This window comes from Phacochoerus africanus, chromosome 6 (assembly GCF_016906955.1).
Source record: "Phacochoerus africanus isolate WHEZ1 chromosome 6, ROS_Pafr_v1, whole genome shotgun sequence".
NCBI classification, from domain to species: Eukaryota; Metazoa; Chordata; class Mammalia; order Artiodactyla; family Suidae; genus Phacochoerus; species Phacochoerus africanus.
In genome coordinates this window covers 112,353,691-112,371,968 of record NC_062549.1, presented here as the reverse complement: position 1 = coordinate 112,371,968, position 18,278 = coordinate 112,353,691, and the positions used below count along the sequence as shown (strand labels likewise).

At 43.2% G+C, this 18,278-nt stretch overlaps 1 protein-coding gene across 3 annotated transcripts in view; it reads right to left on the bottom strand.

Moving 5' to 3' along the window:
- Positions 1-18,278, bottom strand: part of VAV3 (vav guanine nucleotide exchange factor 3) — a 373,579-nt gene that overhangs the window by 221,469 nt on the left and 133,832 nt on the right. The gene's annotated exons all lie outside the window — the stretch shown is intronic.

Genomic DNA, 18,278 nt, shown 5'->3' with positions numbered 1-18,278 from the left:
TGACGGGAACTCCCATTCCAGCACTTTCCACACAAAAGTGTTGATGTTTTTAGTGTGTGCTACAGCCTGAATGTTTGCATGCCCTCAAAATTAATAGTTTGAAACCTAACCCCCATGTGATGGTACTAGGCCACGGGGTCTTGGGGAGGGGATCGGCTCAGGAGGGTGGAACCCTGATGAAAGGGTCTAGGGCCCTTAGAAGAGACCCCAGAGAGCTCACAGGCCTCTTCCGCTGCAGGAAGACACAGTGAAAAGACGTCTGCGACCCAGGAAGCAGGGCTCACCAGGCGCTGAATCTGCTGGTGCCTTGACCTTGGCCTCCCAGCCTCCAGACGGTGACAAATACATTTCTGTCATTCACAGCACCCTGTCTGGGCTATTTTGTCACAGCAGCCCAACAGACTGCGAAAAGGCCTGACGTGACTCCTTCTTTCTCTTTATTTCAAACTCTATGTCTTCGTGCTCTTTCTCCCAAATGGGGAAGGGATGCGTACATCCACCTTTCACACTGGGATGTGAATGGACCCCCAAATAAATGTCTGCCTCCACCAGGGCTCCTCTCTGGGGACGTGGCTGAATTTATCAGACTAGAGGAGCTCCGGGACAACTGCCCAGGCATCGCAGGGGCTGAGAGCCAGACTCCCGCGGGCCATGGAGGCCTTAGGCCTTCCCCGGATAGGCCATGGAGTTGGGCAAGGTGTGCCAGGAGGGCTCCAATTTGTTTCCTAGGATCACTGGGCTGGCTCTTCAACAGAGGAACCAGAGGAGAAACAGACTGCTGGAATGGAGACCAGAAGAGGGACAGCTCAAAGTTCAGGTAACGAAGCACCCGGCCTGGCCCAGGGCACTGTGATGTAGAGAAGGGGACACGTGCAAGAGCATCTCAGAATCAATTCACGTAAAGGAAGAAGGCGACACCAGCGGGGTTCTCAGATGGCTGAGATCCATGGTTCTCAACACGGTCTCAAAGTCAGAAACACGTGGGGAGCTTTCCAAACACCTCTATCCAGACCTTACTTTCATCAATTATGACTCACACAGCATCAGGACAGTCAAAAAGCTTCCCAGGTGATTTTAATATATAACCAGGATTGAAAACCACTGGCTTAGATACTAGAACAGCTTTCTGAATGCCTAAAGTCAAACAGAAACAGTAGGAGTTTTTTTCTCCCCCAGCCTTTTATTTGGCACATAAGTATTGAGTGCTTGAGACAGTTAGGCACTAAGTACTTAGTTTATTTGCGCTCATAAAACTTATGATATATGATATTCTAATTTTAATAAAACAAGGGTTAGAGGTGGAATGCTTCTGGGAACATGACAAGCCAATGGCTGAATCTAGATTCGAATCCAGTTCTGAGTCCTCAGACCTGCCCAAAGCAGGGGATGCTGTGAGTACTTTTAGAGTTGGAACTTTAGCTGCCATTTGACTTGCAGTGTGCCTTAATTCTCAGGTATCTTGATCCCTAAGGAGGGTAACCACCTCTAAAGCTAAACCGTGCTCCATGTGCACCCCTGAACCCTCAGCTATGTCTAACACCAGGGGGAAAAAAACAAAGCATCGACACGCATCTGCTACCAAATTCATCATCATACTGATGAAGCAAGTGTGAGGTACCTTCCTCTATTTTACCAGCATAGAAACTTGGACGGTGTTTTTACAGGAAACCTTTTTTTCAGGGTTGTAATACACTAAGTATTATGGAAATATAAATTCTATCTATTCATAGCTTAAAACAATTCCTTTACTAGTGTAGTTCAAATTCACATGAAAATATAAACAATTCCTACCAGTAACTTCCTGCATCATTTTGTCCGACCAATCAACAGGAAACACGTCCTATTAAAGTAACCACCTATAAGAGTCCATGTAAATTACAAGTAACAAAGGTATCAATATTCACTAAACCAGGACTGCCTCATTATGCAGTCATGCTAACTGCTTTTGAAACTTTATTTGTATATGTTTAGTCTATAGCATTTGGGTACAAATTCATATACAACAAAATGCCCAAGAAAATGGGTCTGAGCATAATTACATCTAACTGACTTCCACATCTTATTTATCTTCAACTCCAGACACAGTGTTTCACTGAGAAATAATTTACATGTAAAATCTTCTTGTACGGTGAAAGTGAATACAAGAGAAGCAATGAACACAACAGAACCCACTGAGAAGCCAGAGCCCATTGGCTTATGTTCCTCCATCTGGTTGGTAATTAAGTAGACTGTAAGGAAACATAGCATCCTCATTTCTTGAAGGGTTATTTCTGTTTAGACGTGTGAATATTTATACGGATTTAAAGTCAACCTCACCCAAACAAAAATGACAGCAGTAAACAACTCAGTGTTATTCTGTACCATACACATTTGTGGGCCCACGTACACACCCATACACGCCCGTCCGTGCACTGAGCATGTTATGAAATACGCATGACAACCTTATGAAGACGAGAACGTCATCCTTTTCATTTTAGAGGCAGCTCAACTGAGGAAGGGAGAGGCACAAGAGGCCACAGCCGAGAGGCAGCGGGCAGTAAAACCAGCACCTGCACACAGATGTTCTGACCCAGAGAGCACGCTCGCCTAACCACTACACATGCTCTCTCCCCACATGAAAGCACCGATGCCACACGGTTTGGGAGCTACAAAGAGATGAAAGATATGGTCCTTGTGGTCCAGGCACAAGAGCCCTTACCTGGCGAAACCAAGCATACCCATGCCTGCTTAGATCCATAGGCTGGAAACTAAAACCATGAAAATCAAGACAGCTCGTGAGGACTGCTAGATAAAGCATAGAACCAGCTAGGGCTACTGGATTTCAAAGAGAAGGTGCCTGTGCTACAACTCACCACCCTTTTCATATTCGTCATAACGTCTCACATTTGAAATATGACGTATTTATTACCTGTCCCCCTGAACTTGAGAATAAGCTCCATGAGAGCTGGGGCTGTGTCAGGCTTTGCTGCAGTATCACAGCACCTAGAAACCACAGAGCTCAGAGATGCTCAATAACCACACTGGAGCAAGCAACGACTGCAGGGCCCCCACAAAGGACCCTGGAGTCACGGGGGGGGGGGGTGGCTGTTAAGAGGCTAAAGAGGCTCCTTGGAGGCAGACAGTTTCAAATGCTAGGCTAGAGAGGCCAACCTTTATCGTTTATTTATGGGGAGCTGAGAAAGGATTTGAGCTGGAGAATGAACTGTCAAAAAGCAGTATGTTAAGAAGACTCATCTAGTGGCTGCACAAGACAGTTCAGAAGAAGGAGCCTGAGCCTAGGAAGTTGTTTCGACACCAGCCTAGCGCTGAACTGATGACAGAGTAAGCGTGGGAGATGGTAGAGGAAATGGACATGACAAGTGTAATGAAAAAGGGATCAACCCAACTCACACACCACTGGATACACCGAAGCCCAGAGAGGCAGGTCCAGTCTGAGCAAACTTTGGGAAATCCGACCTGATTCTAGTTCATTACGGTGTGGAAGATGCACCAGAGAGAGGATTAAATCCAGACTTTTTTTAGACATATGATTTTGTACCAGTGGGAGCCAGAGATAGCTCTGGCTGACCAAGGTTGAAATAGCTGACCCAGAACTGTAGTGAATCTGTGACCAGGACCCCTCCCATCAAGGCTGAACCTGTGTCAGGCTGGGATCTCAAATTGGGGGCTGGCCCAGAAGGAGCCTGACTCCTACTGAGGGATTTGCAACTATTTGTTTTTATGGAAATACATTTGAGTCATAGTTCTGTTTTGGGGGTGGGTTTTTTTTTCCCCCCTCTTCATCTTACTTGTCCTTTTCAGCCTTTGCTGAGGATCATGAGCAATCACGGTACCTTAAGTTTTCCTTCCCACCTACATTCCACTGGATTTACTCAGCTTTTTAAAATTCACTTGCATTATGATTTAAGAAAAAAACCCGAAGATTAACGTGCATTTTATTCTTTAATTTCCCTTTGAGATACCACCTCTCTTTCACTCCAGGTGTTTGCTGCAATGTCCTGTTTAGGAGTAATTTTAGCTGGATGACTTAAATAGCTATTTTTGAAGTGGTGCCACAATATCTGCTGCTTTAGAACTCTGTTACCTGAGGTCTTGAAATCCTGAAAGGGATTTTTACCTTAAGAGTCCTGGAAGACTTCTCTTTCTGGAACATGCCTATTCTGCAATGAGCCAGGAGGACTTTTTAGTCATTAGCTGCTCTGTGTGTATGTGAAATTAATCTGAATTTCCCTCAGAGTCTGAGTATTTACCAAGAACTGGCACAGAGAAAATAATCCTCTCAAAGGCTGTAGAAGTGCAGCTCAGCCCTGACGGGTGAAATGACACGGGAGCAGAGAGGGCTGCACGCGGGGGGTCCTGGACTCAGCTTTTCTCCTGAGGCACTTTTGCATTTGTCACTTGGTTTCTGCTTAACCAAGTGGGTTAAAATGGGTACAGTTTATTCACAGGACCAAAAAGAAAGGGAAAAAAGAGTCAATGAAGTTCACAACTCTTTGATCAGAGTTACTTGGAGAGTCATCAACCCTCACTTCCAAAGCTGTTTCTCAGACTCTTTCTGACCAACCTTTGAAAACAGACTGACACACAGATTGCACCAGACACACGTGGCCCAGCAGCTAGATGGGGCTTGGTTTCACCTGCCGAGCCCAACTGCCTCCCGGCAGTGCCCAGGAAGGGACAAAAACTCCCGAAGGAGAAAACATTTGTCTACAGATGAAACTAGATAGCTCATGTCTGAATACCTGGACAAATTACTTCCTTTAGACCCTTGTCAGGATGGCGTCCTTCACATGGCCATTGTGCAGCATCAGAATCCCTAGGCCACACCAACAAAACCCCTTGGAGGGAAGCAGGCTGGGTCTACCCTATATCAGCTTCTATGCAATGAATGGTAGACTGTACTCTAATAATAGGAGGTTTCTCTTTTAATACTGTGGTCTTTTTCTTTTTATCCCGCAAATGATGATCCTGTCAAAATGTGCCATATTTAAGAGGTGTGAAAATCTGGATGATGTTAGGTTATTTCCCCCAGAGAATACTTGAGAGCATCCTGAGTTAAGAGGATAAGATCCTATGGTGGCAGCCCAGACTCAAATATGTATCGAGGCATAAAAATGTGCAGAAGTCATGGGTCTTTCAAGGCTATAGAGAGAGAGAAACCGTAGCTAATGAAAAGAGCCCTCGATGAAGTAGTTTCTTACGCTCTGCCCAAAGGGACACTCTGAACTGGAGGTTTCAAGTAGCTGCTTTGACCAGGCCAGGTCAAAAGAGCAGCACTTATTAGGAGGTAATGAGCCAAAAGATATTCCTGATCCCATCAAATCCCTGATCCCCACACCGATCCTCACTTTATTCCTAACTCCCCTCCCTTCAAATCCTAACTCTTGGCAGAACACTCTCTGACACACACAGCAATAGCTTCTCAGATCCACCTCCTAGAGTCATGACAATAAAAACAAAAATAAACAAATGGGACCTAGTTAAATGCAAAAGTTTTTGCACAGCAAAGGATACTCTTAAAAAAATGAAAAGACAACCCAAAGAAGGGGAGAAAATATTTGCAAATGAAGCAACTGACAAGAGATTAATCTCCAAAATACATAAACACCTCCTTCAGCTTAATACCAAGAAAAACCAAATAACCCCATCAAAATACGGGCAGAAGATCTAAACACAGAATTCTCCAAAGAAGACATACAGATGGACAGAAATCACATGAAAAGACATTCAATATCACTAACTATTAGAGAAATGCAAATCAAAATTACTATGAGGTACCACCTTAAACCAGCCAGAATGGCCATCATCAAAAAGTCTACAAACAATATACACTGGAGAGGGTGTGGAGAAAAGGGAACCCTCTTACACTGTTGGTGGGAATGTAAACTGGTGCAACCACTATGGAAAACAGTATGAAGATTCCTCAAAAAACTAAAAATAGGAGTTCCCGTCATGGATCAGCGGTTAACCAACCTGACCAGCATCCATGAGGACACAGGTTCGATCCCTGACCTCGCTCAGTGGGTTAAGGATCTGGCACTGTCTTGAGCTGTGGCACAGGTTGTACACATGGCTCAGATCTCGTGTTGCTGTGGCTGCGGTGTAGGCCGGCAGAGCTACAGCTCCAATCAGACCCCTAGCCTGGGAAGCTCCCTATGCCACAAGTGCAGCCCTAAAAAGACAAAAGACCAAAAAAAAAAAAAAAAAACAAAAAAACTAAAAATAGAATTACCATATGATCCAGGAATCCCACTCCTGAACATCTATCCAGAGAAAACCATGACTCCAAAAGATACATGTATCCCAATATTCATTCCAGCAATATATGCAACAGCTAAGACATGGAAGCAACCTAAATATCCATCAACAGAGGAGTGGATAAAGATGATGTGCCACATATACATAATAGAATACTACTCAGCCATAAAAAGGAATGAAATAATGGCATTTGCAGCACCATGGATGGACTCAGAAATTATCGTGCTAAGTGAAGTTAGAGACAGTGAGACACAAAATCATATGCTATCACTTATATGTGGAATCTAAAAAAAAAAAAAAGAACACAATTAACTTATTTGCAGAACAGAAACTGACTTACAGACATTTAAAAACTTATGGTTACCAAAAGAGACAGGGTGGGGAGGGAGGGATGGGCTGGGGTGTGGGGTTGGAAAAGTTGTAAAATTAGGTTGTGATGGTTGTTGTACAACAATAAATATAATTCATTGAATTTTTTTTAAAAAATTCTAACTCTTAGAATTGAAGACAGCATGATAGTTCGAGAATGGAGTAACTGGTCACATGAATGAACAAACAAAACCAAATAGTAAGGCTTCATGTTATTTCTTTTCTTTTTTGGGGCCACATCAAAAAGTCCTTGGCATTAAATGTTCTATCAAAGTAGCTGTTACACAATGGCTTCATGCATATGATTGTCTCAAAGCTATGATGCTGCCAGAATGGGAGGGCACAGAAATTCTGATTCTGGTTCTGGCCACGACTGGTGTGAAATGGACAGACTGTGTGGCTTCTCTCAGCCCCAGGACCTCATCTCTAAAACCATGGGCTGCCAACTCTCGAACCGCAACTCCACCCACTAAGCTGCCACACCCCCGAGTCCTAGCAGTGAACCGAGAGTGGTATGACATTGCCGCTTTTTTCTTTTGAAGTATAGATGTACAAAATTGTGTTAGTTTCAGGCAAGGTGATTCAAAATGATATGTACATATCACAGATTATTTTCTATTGTGGGTTATTGCAAGACATGGAATATGGTTCTTGTGCTATACAGTAAATCCCTGTTGCTTATCTATTTTACATATAGCCATGTGCGTATCTGTTAATCCCATATTCATGATTTGTCCCTCCCCATCTCTCTTTTCCCTTTGGAAACCAGAAGTTTGTTTTTTATGTCTGGTGGCACTTATATTTTTACAGATCAGTGCTCTTAGACATGAGACATGTATACTGGTGCCAGGGTACGTGACTGTCCATACATGTTCTATAATTTGATGCAAACAATTCAGTGGAAGGCTCTATACTTTTTTTCTACTAAATATATACTTATTAATGTTTTGGACTCTTGACCTGTTTAAAGAACATATGAACCTGGTTTTGGCCTAAATAAAGATCAAAGGTTTATAAGAGAGCACATTATGTTGTATAAGTGAATATAAAAAATATTTCACAAAATAATGGAGTTCCCGTCGTGGCTTGGTGGTTAAGGAATCCGACTAGGAACCATGAGGTCAAGGGTTCGATCCCTGGCCTCACTCAGTGGGTTAAGGATCTGGCATTGCCGTGAGCTGTGGTGTAGGTCACAGACGTGGCTCAGATACCGCGTTGCTATGGCTCTGGCATAGGCTGGCAGCTGTAGCTCCAATTGGACCCCTAGCCTAGAAACTTCCATATGCCATAGGAGCAGCCCTATAAAAGGCAAAAAGACCAAAAAATATATATATATATATTTGTTTTTCCCACAAAATAAATGCCTGGGAAACATGGCAATGTCAATAATTTTTGTACTGTCTGACAAGTGAGGGTTAAAAAATAAACATGTATTACTGTTTGTTTTTATTTTTGGGTGCTTTTGGCTGTGCCCACAGCATGTAGAAATTCCCAGGGCAGGGATCAAATCTGCACCACAGGTGCAATACAAGCCACTGCAGTGAAAATGCCAGATCTTTAACCCACTACACCACAAGAGAACTCCTGTTTTGTTTTGTTCTTTTAAGTATATGTACACGAATTTGCCATATAGCAACCTTTTATATGGAAAATATAAAAGTCTACGAACTTTTGGAGTTCCCATCATGGCACAGTGGAAACGAATCTGACTAGGAACACCATGAGGTTGTGGGTTCGATCTCTGGCCTCGCTCAGTGGGTTAAGGATCTGACATTGCCATGAGCTGTGGTGTAGGCTGCAGACACAGCTTGGATCCTGCGTTGCTGAGGCTGTGGTGTAGGCCAGCAGCTGTAGTTCTGATTCAACCCCTACCCTGGGAATCTCCATGTGCCATGGGTGCAGACCTAAAAAGCAAAAAAAAAAAAAAGTCTATGAACTTTTATGACTATATTATTGCCATATAACAGTAATGCATACTGATACTGATCAAAAATTTTGCCACCAATATATTTAACTCCACAAAATATTAAATAGTTTGATTCAATCACGTGTATCTGCTTTTCGGTTCTAATGAGTAAAATAACTTCAAAAGTGAAAAAAATACAGAGTACGACTTCAAGGTAGGATGACAAAAGTCTTAAAATTACTGAAATGTGCAAGAAGGTACTAATTTTATTATGATTATTACTGGCTACCATTTTTCAGAGCTATCGGTGTGCCAGGACCTCTACAAAAACCTATGAGGTGGGAGTCATGACAATTTTACATAGTAGGAAACACAGTGTCAGAGAAATTACACATGCTATCTAACAATTAGTGGCATCCACGCCCAGCCACTTTAGCTTTCCTGTAACACCAGTTGGCCCTACAGTAATTCCAAAGCTTGGAGAAGTCCCCGTTTTGTTAGTTTGCACTTCATCCCTCAGTTACCATACATCGGCTGAGCATCTGCCCATGCCAGAAATTCCAGTAGGTGTCAGAGATAAAAAGTGGCAGGTGATGCATGCTTTTCCTCCACAACATCCCAACAATGTGGAAAAGAGAATCCTATAAACCAGCCATCGCCATCAAATGTGAAGTGCTGTGAACAAGGTCCTCAGGCTCCAAAGGGCACAAGAGTCAAGACCATCTGGATCTGCACGTCAGAGGAGGGGAGGCATTGCAGCGAGTTACAACTGGAATAGCGCTTTAAAAAATGATTTCCTACGTGGACAGTGGTGGACAATGACGTTCAAGGCAGAAAAACAGCAGAGACAGAAAAGAACTCAGCCCCTGGGAAAATGTCATGCCTCAGGAACAGCACTGTTGCGGGGGTGGCGGGGGCAGGGGTGGGGTGGTTAAAGTGCAAGGAGAATGAGAAGGGAGAAACCAAAAGAAAAAGAACCTTCAATCTTTTGCCTTTATACAGAGCACAGTTCCCAAACCTTATCGTGGGTTCGTACCACCCAGTGGACTTGTTAGACCACAGATGCTGGGCTTCACCGCCAGAGTTTCCAGTTCAGTAGGCCTGAGGGTTTGCACTTCTAACAAGTTTGAGGACGTCAGGGATTGTCAGACGAAGGATCACCCTTTATGAACCACGGATATAGAGAGATTCGGTCATGGAGCGATTAATGCAAGAACATAGTTTTTTAAAGTTATTCCCTTTAGCCTTCTGCTTTCCCCTCATTGTTAATCTAGATAAAGTCTTGATTTAAAAAAAGGAAAAGAAACTATGTTCAGGTCTATTTGATGTAAACAGTCTTGCAAAAGGAACACAACCCAACCAAGGAATAGGGAATGCATTTTTTTAGCATTGAATGCAATTCTACTTGCTCAAAGTGAGGTCGTGTGAGAAGGGCTTGTGCCTTCCCACTGCTCTATCAGGAGTAAGAGGCCTGGGCAGAAATAGGAGGGGTCCTCTCAGCCCTGGCTGCTGTAGCCAGGCAGGTGGCCTCTTCTCCCACGCCTCCCACCCAACCCCAGCCACAGGCTGCCTATGCGTCCTGTAAACAGGACATGCAAAGACATTTGGTGCACTGCTAAGGGCAGTGGCTAACTAAGAAGTGGAAATGCTATGCATTTCACTTTTGTTTTTATTTTTTTAATATGTCTACACTGTTTGAAGGTTTACTAATAGTGCACACAGGCTTTTATTCCAAAGAGGAAAAAAAAATTTAATGCAAAGATACTTTCAGAATTGGACCCGCAAAGAAAAACGGTTCTCAAATTTTTCTTACTACTCTGTGGTGCCAGCCGTTGGTTCAAACAAAATATTTATCACAAGTCCAAAACTTAAAACTGATGAAAACAGAGCTGGTCTGGAAAAAGTCATACTCTAGAGAGGAGAGACCTGAAAATGCTTTGACAAACAGCTTACCTTGCTGTTTCTTGAGATAATTATTGGACTTTGAAAAGAGTACTTTTCACTCAGCTATGCAAGGCCCAGCTTTTACTTTAAGCTCTGTCATATTTCTACCCTATACAATCTACTGACACATGTTGATAAATGAATTAATCGTGCAAAATTTCCTATTCAAAGTCTGTTTCCTTATTTGCCTTCTCTGTTTCTAGTGACCACTCATCAAAAGAAAGCAAAGACGTCAGATGCTGCAGATTGAAAAAAGTCCAAAACTGTAATAACACTAAAAATCTAAAACTGCAGTAACGTTCATGGTTCTCCATTTAATTTTCTAGATCCAAATTTGTTAGAATGGTAACTGAACTAAATGTGAACCAAGTCTCTCTCTCACTCACACACACACACACACACACACACACACACACAGGTGGGGGAAGATGGTCTGGCATAAATATAGAATAATACGTAAATTAATATTAGGTACTTACTATCCACTAATAATGACCTCCGACTATTTTCAGCCAAGGAAGGTAGGAATGTAGTCAAGAATATGTGTGACGATTTTCCTTGCTGCAAAAATACTAATATTTCTAATTTGAATCCTATATGATGAAGCACAGCAAACAATTGTAATTACCACTATCGTCTTTCTCCACATGAGGTTTTACCCACTGCAACACTGCAGAGCTAACCTGATGTAACCACAAATGTGATCAAGCACAGAGCAGTTTTTTCTACTGAGCAGCTTCACTCAGAAAAGAACTACTTTAGGAGTTCCCATCGTGGCACAGTGGTTAACGAATCCGACTAGGAACCATGAGGTGGCTGGTTCGATCCCTGGCCTTGCTCAGTGGGTTAAGGATCTGGCGTTGCCCCGAGCTGTGGTGTAGGTCGCAGACGCGGCTTGGATCCCACGTTGCTGTGGCTGTGGTGTAGGCCGGCGGCTACAGCTCCGATTCGACCCCTGGCCTGGGAACCTCCATATGCCGCAGGAGCGGCCCTAGAAAAGGCACACACACACAAAAGAACTACTTTAAAGCCACTGAAACTCTGGGTTTCTAGGTGTCAAAATGATCCCTTCAAATCAGAGCGCTTTCTCAAGAAACATGATTTCAGTCTAAATGCTTATGTTTTCTTTTCCATCCTTTGTCAAATAGATATTTGAAGGGGGTGGGGCAGGGCCTAGAAACGACAGTAACTTTCTTTCCATTACAGTTCCAGCAATGTTTAGAACTTAACTCTGCTTCTTCTCTCCTTATGGTGGAGACTGTTACTAATCCTTCTCCTAAAAGACAACCTGATGTATCTTTTGCGCTTATATATTGAAACGGGGCTTTTAAGGAGAATCACGGGAGATCTGACTCCACATGCTACTCCTGCTCCTCCAGGGGACAAGCCAGAAGGAGGGCAGGGTCCTGGTGCCGGAGGCCACTGCGCACGGCCTTGGACACAGTGGTAAAGTACGCAGGGCACAGCCACCGTGAAGGGCACCCCCTAGCGTTGAACAATGCACAACTGCCCTGACAGCCTCGCCCCACACTGCTCTTCACACCCACTCTCACTCCCTGCCTGTCTCAGTTCTGCCAAAACACAAGACCAATGCAGGCGATCCATGCGCATCCTTGGCTTTTTGCCATGGGCATGAAAAAGCATTAAACATAATTTAACTTTAAAGACATTTTTTTTTTTCCCGTGCCCGTGGCATGTGGAAATCCCCAGGGGCAGGGATCACACAGGCACCACAGCAGTAACCGGAGCCACAGCAGTGACAATGCAGGATCCGTAACCTGCTAAGCCACCAAAGCACTCCAAGAAACATTTTCTTTAAAGGCAATAAACAAAGCTTGTTGGATTTTTCCTTTCTTCTCTTTTATAGGGAATGTGGCAATACATTTTGGTGGCCAGGTCCAAGATCCAAGGGGAACAGAAACTGAGCAATGTTATTATCCCCCCCCCCCAAAAAAAAACAACCTTATACTTTGACAAACAAGGAGCAAGCATAGGGATTTAATAATTAATAGAAATGTAGTGCTCAGATGACCAGGCAAGACACAATTTTGGCTATTTTCACACACTTGAACGGTGATGATTGATTTCAGAGCCCAAATGCTTGTTTAGAAAAATGCTCTCAACATACATATTTAATTAGGTCTCAAAATAGAGATAATTTACACAGTGTCCTGGGAGGCTTAGCTGACACAGGATTTCTGAAAGTTTTGATGCTCAAGTGTCCATCTTTAGCAGAAATATGGGACACGTATGGGCTAAGCAATGCCACTGCTCCCAAAGCTCATGAACCAGGGCCTTTTTTTACCGAACACAGGAGTCAAAACACGAACGACTTTGAGGACCCGCACTCTAGGCCTCCGAGGAAAGAAAGTGCTTTTAATGAAATGGGACTAGGAGAGACAAAAGCAGTGAATAAACATTTATATAAACAGCAAACTCCAAACAGCCACATAAAACAGCAAACTCCCCAAACAGCAATTCCAAGTGCTTTTAAAACTCTATACACATTTTCTGGAGCTCCTGTTGTGGCACAGCAGAAACAAATCCAACTCGTAATCATGCAGTTGTAGGTTCGATCCCTGGCCTCACCCAGTGGGTTAAGGATCCTGTGTTGCCGTGAGCTGTGGCGTAGGTCGCAGATGAGGCTCGGATCCTGTGTTGCAGGGGCTGTGGCGTAGGCCTCAGCTGTAGCTCCAATTGGACCCCTAGCCTGGGAACCTCCCTATGCCGCGGGTGCAGCCCTAAAAAGCAAAAACAAACAAACAAAAACTCTAAACATTTTCTTAGAGTATAATATCTTTGTTGACAGATTTTTTTTCAAGACTCTTAGAAAAAGGAGACTCTACGAAGTGTTAAAACTAAGAAAGAGTCTGTCACTTTAATTCAACTGAAGGACACTTTTGGCCCTGGCTCTCACACCTCACAGAGAGGGTACTCCGTCATCTAAATCTCCATGAATGATCAGCTGCCCCCACACCATCCGCAGTTCCAAAGCACTGGGACACAGGGCACAGGAAACTCTAGATCTGTTCCCGTTTCAAGTGTTGCCTCAGTGGCCCAGGGAACATAACTCTTTTTTTAAATATATGAAATGATTGTTTAAGGGTTACCCAGAATCTGTAGAGAGTAAGAGATTACAATGCATTTCATCAATACCTATTGATCAACACATGAGGTCTTCCAACCTATCACAATGATAAGAATATTATCAGAGTTCCCATCGTGGCTCCTCGGAAACGAATCTGAGCAGCATCCATGAGGATGCGGGTTCAATCCCTGGCTCGGTGGGTTAAGGATCCAGCGTTGCCGTGAGCTGTGGTGTAGGTCGCAGATGCAGCTCAGGTCTGGCGCTGCTGTGGCTGGGGCATAGGCTGCTGGCTACAGCTCCTGATTCGACCCTTAGCCTGGTAACTAACCTCCATGTCTCGGGTGCGGCCCTGAAAAAAAAAAAAGACAAAAAAAAAGAATATTATTGTACATGAATATCTGTCCTTGTGTCTAATTATTTCCTGATAACAATTCCTAGAAGTGAAGTTTCTAGACCAAAGGGTAAGCACATTTTTAAAGTTCCGGGTATATACCACTAAACCATGGAGGGTTTTTTTTAAATAACTTCCCTACAAATAAGCTATTCCACACTGCTCCCGAGGCTAAAGGGAACTTGACCAAAGGGAAGGGCATTGTTGTATCATCCACCTGTGCCTTTGATCCGAAAGTATTCTGAGGTGCTCCTGTGATTTTTCGCCCCCTTAAAGCCGTTCTTGTGTTATTTTTGGCAAGTGAAAAACAAGCAAACCACACAGTCCCTTTCTTAGAACCATTTCTTCAAGGTTTCCTTTGTCCACTGTCAGTTCAGCAAGGTTTTGTGGTGGAGTCATTACTATAATCAGACGACAACCTGAGTCTGGGAAAGTAACACTGCCTAACTTCCAATGAGAAGAACATGGATGAAATATTTAATACATTCAACAAAGGAGATCACATTTCTAGGCAAGGAGGAGAATGACTGTGTCAGCACGAGATTTTTAGTACCTGGATGGTACCACGGCCTAGGAATCTGAATTCTTGGATCCTTTAAAGCATCTCTAATTTACAGACTAGTCAAATCACCTATTTTATGAGCATTTACAATACGCAAGATCCTGTTTTTAAATGTTATCAAGGAAACAAAATTATCTATAAGCCAAGGTGCTTATAAGGTAGGGTAGGGGCCCATAAAAATACATCCAAAATGCACTAAAACAATAACAAAGTCAATAAGCAGAGGCTCTAATCTGTGCAATGCCTGTAGGTTAAAATCTTGGTTTTGTGGACACATCTCATTTTATTTTATACCTTAAATACCAAATTTGCAATCAGGTTCCACTTCATTCCCAAATAACCCCAACATTATGAAACTGAGAGTGAGGGAAAAAAAATTTACAAAACAATTTTTTACTGTTACACAGGAGAGCAAAGAAAAGCATTTGCAGAGTAGTCCATGATTTGAATTTCCTACAGAAACACTGCTAGAAAGGTTTTAAGAGCCCTCAAGTGACAGCATAATTTATTGTTCCTAGCAAATGACATGTTCTGGTAAAAACAATCCCTTTTCAATTACGAGATGTCTTGAGAAGCTTGTATTTTTATCAAGACTGCCCTTCCCGAAATAATCTCTCCCCTTGTAACAAACATTTTGCCCCATAAGAGAAAGATGATAAAAGTTCTGCAGATAAGTTGCTGCTGACAAGACAAACTCTGGAGGGTCCAACAGCAGCAGCCCCCCACCTAAGCGCCAGCCTTTGGGAACTTGGGAGCAGCTGCTGTAGTGGTCCAGGTTGCCTTAGGTGGTCCTGCTCTTAGAGGGGAGCTCGTACCTCTCCATCAGCTTCCTACACCCTTACAGCCGCAGGAGAAGAGAAACACACAGAAAGGAGAGGCAGGGGCACGTTTTCCTCCCCAGACCAGAAGAGAACGACACTCTCGCCCAGGGAACCGAGGTAGTCAGACTTTCCGATCATCCTTTCAAACGCACAGACTCTATTTTCATCCATCTCCAAAGAAATGGAGGTTCTTTGTGGTTTGGTCAATTGGTATAAGCCACAGAAATGCTACTATTTTGTGAAAATTCATGAAACGGCGTCTCAGTGGAATCTTGCTTTCATCATTAAAGTTTCTGTGATGAGACTGAAATATGTTTCCTTACCATTTGGGCTCTTTTAGTTAATAAAGCTATGGGCCAGTTCGTTTTGTTTTCTTTTCTTTTCCTGAGTATTTCAGCTGGACAGTTTTATCTTTCTGTCACCAAATAAGCTGATCATGTTCCAAGGGAAGCTCGCAAACACGTTTTTTCCATCCATCCGGATGTCCTGAGATCATCCCACAATGAGCAGACAGAAGACAGCAGGAAAATGGGTGAAAAACAGGAACATTAGGCAAGAGGATCCGACGTCAGGGAAGGAAGACGGACGATTCGGGACCAGCAGCGTGAGAGCCACCAAACACAAAAGAAAATTCAAAGAAAAAAAAAAAAAGGAAAATGGGTAAAGGGAGCCCTAAACTAATTTTAAGAAACAGGAAATAAGAGGTTAAAAACAAGGATTCTCCAAAAGGGTTTTTCCTTTCAGGAACATGGGCAGAGTTCTTAAAAGTCCTTCCTGACTCGTGAATGTGTTCTGAATTAACAGACAATTCGATTTTCTTCTAAGACAGACACTGACATAAAGAAGATGAAAGACATAAAATTGACAAAATCTGGGTTATTCTTGTGTGTCTTTTTTTCCTTTTTAAATCTCATTTCATGTGCAAGAAACAAGGTTTTCATCATTCGAAAGCTGTTGAAAGGTGAACAAAGGCCTTGGAGTGATGCCCCGGAGGCATGTTCTCTGCCTCCCATTCATGGATGCCTGGGAGACCCACACAGGACGTGACACTGGGCATGATTATTCACCTGCACCGAAGAAGAGGTATGCTGACATTTTGTTTAAAAATAGGATGGCATTTTGGGAAAGTCTCCTATAGGAAGCAAAGGAGAGAAAACTCTGGACAAGCATAAATACTACGTAAGAGAGCACTGGCTGAAGACGGTCTCATTTTTTTTTTTCAATCAACTATCTTCTCACCGAATACCAAGAAATTCTAGGTCATTAGAGACTTAGAAATCATAATGGAACATTTCAACAGAGAATTCATGAAAATGTAAATCTAGTCCACGGCAAAATAATAACAAAATCAAACCTATCCAACATATCCAAGACAAGGAGTTAACGTTTCTACTATCCCAACAGCTCTTACAGATCAGTATGAAAACTATTAACAACCACAAAGGAACCTGGAGAAGAGAGAATCCAAGGAGAAGACGCATGATGTTTGTTACCATGCTATGAAATCAGGGCTCCTCTGAGAAACGTCTTTGACTTTTAAAAGAGAGTTCCAGGAAAACGAGAATAGTCACAGATGAGGCAACACGGACTGAGGTTTTTATTTCGTTTTAAGGTTTTTCAAGATGGCATGCGTTCACACCGTCGATGAATGCACAAGTCCATCGCACTTTGTTTCGCATCAAAATGCTTGCTTGCTCCTCGGGGAGCCAACCCCGAATTAATGATGGCAGGCACAAAATTTTTAAAAATCACATATTCTTAGTATATTAGGTTTCAAAAGAAATATTAAAAATAATATCATTCTCAAAAGTTTAGAGGTAGGCACAGCTCAAGAAGTTCTGGTTTGCAGAACGTTACCTAGCACAACAGCGGAATACACCAAAAGACAAGTTTTATCGAGTGCTGCCGGCAAGACAACACTCTTGTGTACAGCTAGGACCTGTGCACAGTAACAATCCCAATGTAAGGATACCTCGAAGAAACACAGAAAGTGGGAAAATGCTATCACAGGCACCAGGGAAAAGAACCTGTCAACTCCTCTGTGCGTGACATGTCTTCCATGACCTAAAATACCCTGAGAACGGCTCCTTTTCTTTATTATTTCTCAGACAGATCTCCAAAGAGTAGGAAGAGGGATGTTAATTGTACATAGCTGGTCCATTTCAGCTGTGAACAGTTGTGGTTCCCGTTATACACACAGCACTATTTTAACATAGTCAGCATTACCGCCACATGAAGAACAACACACACACAGCTCAGCAGTCCACGCGATGATGGATCCAGAACTGCTCCATCAGGTTCCCTTCCTCCGGTATCCTTAAAAACTACAACACTAACAAGAATAGACATCCAGGAGTTCCTGTCGTGGCGCAGTGGTTAACGAATCCGACTAGGAACCATGAGGTTGCGGGTTCGGTCCCTGCCCTTGCTCAGTGGGTTAACGATCCGGCGTTGCCGTGAGCTGTGGTGTAGGTTGCAGACGCGGCTCGGATCCCGCGTTGCTGTGGCTCTGGCGTAGGCCGGTGGCTACAGCTCCGATTCAACCCCTAGCCTGGGAACCTCCATGTGCCGCGGGAGAGGCCCAAGAAATAGCAACAACAACAACAACAACAACAAAATAAAAAAAAAATAAAAATAAAAAAAAAGAATAGACATCCAAGCTTACAGATTTCCCATTCACTTCACCAATAATCAAGACTCTGCTATGGGTCTAACACCAAGAACAGAACAAACACACATCATGGTGCTTCCCCTTAAGGACTTGGGGTGGGGGTGCAGGGAGGGATATAAGAATGTGAGAATTAGGGAGTTCCCATGGTGGCTCAGTGGAAACGAATCCCATTAGTATCCATGAGGATACGGGTTTGATACCTAGTCTCACTGAGTGGGTCAGGGATCCAGCGTTGCCATTGACCTGTGGTGTAGGCTGCAGACGTGGC